Source organism: Triticum aestivum, chromosome 7A, assembly GCF_018294505.1.
Source record: "Triticum aestivum cultivar Chinese Spring chromosome 7A, IWGSC CS RefSeq v2.1, whole genome shotgun sequence".
NCBI lineage: Eukaryota > Viridiplantae > Streptophyta > Magnoliopsida > Poales > Poaceae > Triticum > Triticum aestivum.
The window spans coordinates 694,989,010-694,995,898 of NC_057812.1; positions in this window are offsets into that span (position 1 = coordinate 694,989,010).

Here is a 6,889-nt window from a genome sequence, read left to right on the forward strand (position 1 = left end):
CTTGATCACCAGATATCGCCAACTCTCCTCTATACTGCTTGCATTAGAGTAGTGTAGCATGTTACTGCTTTTCGTTAATCTTATTCTGTTGCATAGCCTGTCATTGTTGCTACAAATGTTGATACCTTATCTGCAATCCTAAATGCTTAGTATAGGATGCTAGTTTACCATCAGTGGCCCTACATTCTTGTCCGTCTGCCATGCTATACTACTGGGCCGTGATCACTTCGGGAGGTGATCACGGGCATATGACATATACTTATACTGTTACATTACTTATGACACTGTTCGGAGATGGGGGCTGAAGGGGCAGGTGGCTCCATTCAGGTAGTGGTGGGCCTAGTTCCCGACGGCCCCCGACTGTTACTTTGAGGCGGAGCGACAGGGCAGGTTGAGACCACCTAGGAGAGAGGTGGGCCTGGCCCTGGTCGGCGTTCACGGATACTTAACATGTTTAACGAGATCTTGGTATTTGATCTGAGTCTGGCCACTGGCTTATACGCACTAACCATCTACGCGGGGACAGTTATGGGCACTCGACGTCATGATATCAGCCGAAGCCTTCGTGACGTCAGCGACTGAGCGGCGCGCGCCGGGTTGGATTGGAACGCCTACTCTTGTATAAGGGAGGCTAGGTCTGCTCACCGGCAGCGTACGCAACGTGCAGGTGTGCAATCTATCCATCTGTAATGGTTTCATGCATGACAAAACAAGATAACCTTGCTGTTTAAGAAAAATAAAATAATGCACTAATAAGGCTAAGTTAAATGAACTATCATTTGAATCTTTGATTCAAATGGGTTCATTCCTTTCTGTTTTAGCCTGCATTAGGCCAAGACACATTCATTTTGCCATGTCATAGCATGCATCATATTGTTGCATATTGTCATGTGTTGATTATGTTCGGTGTGTCTTTCGTGGTAGGTTCTGCCTCCGAGGATAACCCCGAGTATCCGTCTGAAGGGCAGTACCCTACTACCACTACATCAGGCAAGCAACCCATTGATCATTCCGATACAATCCCATGTTCTCACTTCTGCTCTTGTTTACTGTATTAAGGCAACGCGATTCAAACTGCTGTGTGCTATGGTAGTTGAACCCTTATCCTCTGCATGACCTGTCATTGCCACAGTAACTAGATGAAACCCACTAGCATGTGTAGGAGTTGATTGAGCCATGTGTGTGATTCCTACCTTGCTATGCATGCTATGCTTAGAGTTGTGTCAGGTCTGGTTCATCTGGGTGATGGGCTAGAGTGAAATGATTATGTCGGTAATGTGAGGGATGTGTTGAACATGTTTTGGTAAAGGTATCGATGAGAGGCCATGTAGGAGTACATGGTGGGTTGTTTCATTGAGGCCGTCCGTAGGAACTGAGATCTGTATGCGCAATTTAAGATTCAGCTACTACCACACATTGGGACCTGAAATATGACCCCGCTCGACTTACTGACCCCTCTCGCCCTCTGTCCAGGAGTTGCAACTAGTTTCTGGTGTTTGTAGGTTACTAGCAAACATGCCCGTGCGTTGCAACAGGAGAGAAGAAAACTACACGCTATTCAAATAAGTTTGAATCAATACCCTCACATACGAGCGTCATCTATTTTAACACAGTGACTCGCCATGTTGCGAACATGTTTTATAATTTGCGAACAATTATAAAATTACTAATATTTTTTAAACAACAACAACAACAGGCTAGAGGTGAAACCCATAAAATCTCACGACCAACTCATGGCTCTGGCACATGGATAGCAAGCTTCCACACACCCCTGTCCATAACTAGTTCTTTGGTGATACTTCAATCCTTCAGGTCTCTCTTAACGGACTCCTCCCATGTTAAATTCGGTCTATCCCGACCTCTCTTGACATTAAAATCATTAATATTTTTTAAAACTACGAAAATTTTATGATTTCCCACACATTTTTGAATTCACAAACATTTTATGATTTCTCAAACATGTTTTTCAAAACTCGCAACGTTTTGAAATTTGAAAATCTCAAATTAATTTAAATAAAAAAAGAAATGAGAAAAGAAAAGAAAAGACAAAAGACGAAATGTAAAAAATAGGGGAGTCACGCCCTGCGGGCTGGCCCATGAACGCGCACTGAGGGAGGAGAGGTGCATCACAAAAAGAGGGAAAAATCAGCAGAACCTGGGGATAAAAAATTACACTCTAGCCAAATAAGTATGACTCAATACCTTGACAAATGAGTGTTAAAAACATACCTTGACATATGAGCGTCCACTTTTTTTTGCGTCCTCTATTTTGACACAGTGACTCGCCATGTTGCCACTTATCTTTCTTCCCACCCTCGCTGATGATGGATGCGATGTCCACGTGATCGTAATATAGTCGACTTGGTAAATCCCAAGGCAATGAGCTTGCCATTGCACGACACACTTTAAAAACAAATATCATCGACCACAAACTTGCAATTTTTTGAGTTGTTTCAATATTTTCTAAAATTTCATGGATATTTTTGTCAGATTCACGAATTTGTTTTGAATACACGATTATTTTTTCAAAAATCATGTACATGGTTTTATTTCTCGACATTTTTTTCCAAATTGTGATTTTGTAATAATTTGCGAACACTTTTGAAAAATCAATTATATTTTTGAAACTGCAAAATTTTTATGATTTCCCACACATTTTTGAAATCACAAATATTTTATGATTTCTCGAACATGTTTTTAAAAATTCGCAATCTTTTTAATTTTGGAAATCTCAAATTAATTTAAAGAAGGAAGAAACAAAAAAAAGAAATGAGAAAAAAAGCAGAAGACGAAATGCAAAAAAAGAAAAAAAAAGAGGCGTCACGCCCTGCGGGCCGGCCCACTTAACGCGCACTGGGTGGGTAGGGGAGGTGCGTGACAAAAAAGGTGGGGGATATATGCAGCACTTGGGAATCGAACCCTGGTGTCCAAGATAGAAGAGAGAGGCTTTAGCCACTGCACTGTCTCTATGCAACTAATATATATTCAGCATCATCATCTTAAAGAACTGAGCGGCACGGCGTATTTGGTGGAACCAAATCGTTTTTTAACTTACGGGTGGCATTGGTGGGTAAATTTTGTCAACTTATGGGGTAAATTAAATGACATACCACCAGAAGCAATAGGTGCTTTATTAGTAGGTAAAGATGTGTTGGTGGTTGTGCGTAGCACTGACCCTAGGGGTGGGCTATGATGCGGTAGATACGCTGTGGCCGGGTATGCCGGGCGCCCGTTTGGCGTCTTGGGACCCTGTACACATCGTTTGGGGCCGTTGAGGACACCCCGGCCGGATTTCCTTGCGGATGGAATCTGAATAGGCGATAGACCTGGACTAGAGACTTGTGCGGTTAGTCAGGTCGTGGTCTACACCCACGTCGGTTTTCGCTTGAAATCTGTCGAGCACATGTCGTGTGCAGACGCTAAGTGGTGGAAACATGTGTGATGAAGTACACCCCTGCAGGGTATAAAACTATTTGAATAGCCGTGTCCGCGGTAAAGGACTACTTGGTTGCCTATACAGTTCATAGACAAGTTAATGGATACTACTAAAAGACTCAAGATAAGTGTGAGTACCGAGGATGGCCCTCTCATTGGATAACGAGGGAGGATCCCCGGTGGAGTATTTGTGTTGGTGATTAGTGGACTCGTGTGCGAAAACTATTTTACTAGTGGAGTCTCGTAGGATAGCTTAGCCAAGAGTCAAAGCTGGCTTGCTGCAATAACTCCACCACCTTCTTGAGAATGAGCATGTATAGTAGGTTCTGTTGTAAGACTTGCTGAGTACCTTTGTACTCATGTTTGCTTAATTACTGTTTTCAGACAACAACATCGCCCCCTCCGATGGGTTCTACGTAGACCTTGATGTCGATGAGTGACTAGCCACCCAGGTGGTGATCCTGGCCATGGAGGGCCCTATGTAGATAGACAGGCTTTGAGAAGCCTTCTTTCTTTCTAGTGTCTGTACTCAGACTAGTTGCTTCCGCATGTGCTTGTATGCTTGTATGACTTGAATGTCGGGTCGTGTGACCCCTACCTATATGAACATGTTATGTATGGCTCTCTGGAGCTTTTAAATAAAGTACTTGAGTTGTAGAGTTTTGTTGTGATGCCATGTTGTATGCACTCATATCGGGCATTGAGGGAGTCCTGGATTAGGGGGTGTTCGGATAGCCGAACTATACCTTCAGCCGGACTCCTGGACTATGAAGATACAAGATTGAAGACTCCGTCCCGTGTCCGGAAGGGACTTTCCTTGGCGTGGAAGGCAAGCATGGTGATACGGATGTTCAGATCTCCTACCATTGTAACCGACTCTATGTAACCCTAACCCTCTCCGGTGTCTATATAAACCGGAGGGTTTTAGTCCGTAGGACAACATACACATCAACAATCATACCATAGGCTAGCTTCTAGGGTTTAGCCTCTCTGATCTCGTGGTAGATCTACTCTTGTACTACCCATATCATCAATATTAATCAAGCAGGACATAGGGTTTTACCTCCATCGAGAGGGCCCGAACCTGGGTAAAAACTTCGTGTCCCTTGCCTCCTGTTACCATCTGGCCTAGACGCATAGTTCGGGACCCCCTACCCGAGATCTGCCGGTTTTGACACCGACATTGGTGCTTTCATTGAGAGTTCCTCTGTGTCGTTGCCGTCAGGCCCGATGGCTCCTACGATCATCAATGGCGATGCAGTCCAGGGTGAGATCTTCCACTCCGGACATATCTTCGTCTTTGGCGGCTTCGCATTGCGGGCCAATTCACTTGGCCATCTATAGCAGATCGAAAGCTACACCCCTGGCCGTCAGGTCAGATTCGGAAGTTTAAACTACACGGCTGACATCCGCGGGGACTTGATCTTCGACAGATTCGAACCACTGCCGAGCGCGCCGCACTGTCATGACGAGCATGATCTAACTCTGCCGCCGAACGGTGCCCTGGAGGCCGCACCCGCACCGGCTCCGACCCTTAGTTCGGAGTCAACTGCGCCGATCGAGGATGGGCGGTTGGACGCCACCTCGGGGGCTGCGATCCAAACAGAGATTGAGCCGAACACCAGCCCCGTACTCTGCGAGGCTCGTGACTCCAAGGAGCCGGAATCCTCTCCGGACTCCGAGCCCTCCGCGCCCCTGCCAGTCAAATCCGATTGGGCGCCGATCATGGAGTTCACTGCCGCAGACATTTTTCAACACTCGCCTTTTGGCGATATCCTGAAGTCATCGAAGTCTCTCTCTTTATCAGGAGATCCCTGGCCGGACTACGGTCAGCAAGGTTGGGGTATGGAAGATGAAGAAATTCAAAACCCACCCACCACCCACTTTGTAGCCACTGTCGATGACTTAACCGACATGCTCAACTTCGACTCTGAAGACATCGACGGTATGGACGCCGATGAAGGAGATGATGAAGAACCAGCGCCTACTAGGCCCTGGAAAGCCACCTCGTCATGTGACATATACATGGTGGACACCCCAAAAGAGGGAGAGGGCGATGGAACAGCGGAGGATGACCCCTCCAAGAAACAGCCCAAGCGCCAGCGTCAGCGGCGCTGCTCAAAATCCCGCCAACACAAAAACGGCGATTCCAGCACGGGAGATAATAATACTCCAGAGAGTGCCGAAGAAAAACCCCTCCGGCAAGGTTTAGCACAGGAGGATGGAGAAACCAGCCCTCATGAGAGAGCGGCAGACAGAGAGGTCGAGGACGATAATTATATGCCTCCCTCCGAAGACAAGGCAAGTCTCGACGACAACGAATTTGTCGTGCCAGAGGATCCAGTTGAGCAAAGGCGTTTCCAACGCAGGCTTATGGCCACGGCAAGAAGCCTCAAGAAAAAACAGCAACAGCTCAGAGCTGATCAAGATTTGCTGGTTGACAGAGGGACTAAAGTCCTTGCGGCCGAAGAGCATAAACTCGAACACCCCTCCAAGAGTTACCCAAAGCGCAAGTTGCTACCCCGATTAGAGGAGGAAGCACTTGATACGGCCGAACGGCCACCTCGTGGCCGCGACAGAGAGGCCTCCCGGCCCTCCACTCAAGCCGCACCCCGTACCAAGGCACGGGAATATGCGCCGGACTTACGAGACATGTTGGAGGACAAGGTAAGGCAAACACGATCGATCTACGGATCGCATGGGCACCCCACGGCTCGAGACGGTAACCGTCACGCCGGCCACAAATTCGGCAGGGCCGAACACAGTAGACAAAGCTCATTGGAGCTACGTCATGATATCTCCCAGTATAGAGGTGCCGCACACCCACTGTGCTTTACAGACGAAATAATGGATCATCAAATCCCCGAGGGTTTCAAACCTGTAAACATCGAATCATATGATGGCACAACAGAACCTGCGGTATGGATCGAGGATTATCTCCTTCATATACACATGGCCCGCGGCGACGATTTTCACGCCATCAAATACCTCCCACTCAAGCTTAAAGGACTAGCTCGGCATTGGCTCAACAGCTTGCCAACAGGATCAATCAGTTGTTGGGAGGACCTGGAAGCTGCATTCCTCGACAATTTCCAGGGCACTTATGTGCGACCCCTAGACGTCGATGACCTAAGTCACGTAATCCAGCAGCCAAAGGAATCGGCCATACAATTCTGGACACGGTTCCTAACAAAGAAAAATCAAATAGTCGACTGTCCGGACGCTGAGGCCCTAGCAGCCTTCAAGCACAATATCCGTGACGAGTGGCTGGTGTCGTGGTTCTAAGCCTGACAGTGATGTAGGGGGGTACGTATGGACAGGCAGGATCTTAGCTGTGGAGAAGTTGTAAGCACGCAAGGTTTACGAGTTCAGGCCCTTCTCGGAGGAAGTAATAGCCCTACGTCTCGGAGCCCGGAGGCGGTCGACTGGATTATGCGTGTATGAGTTACAGAGG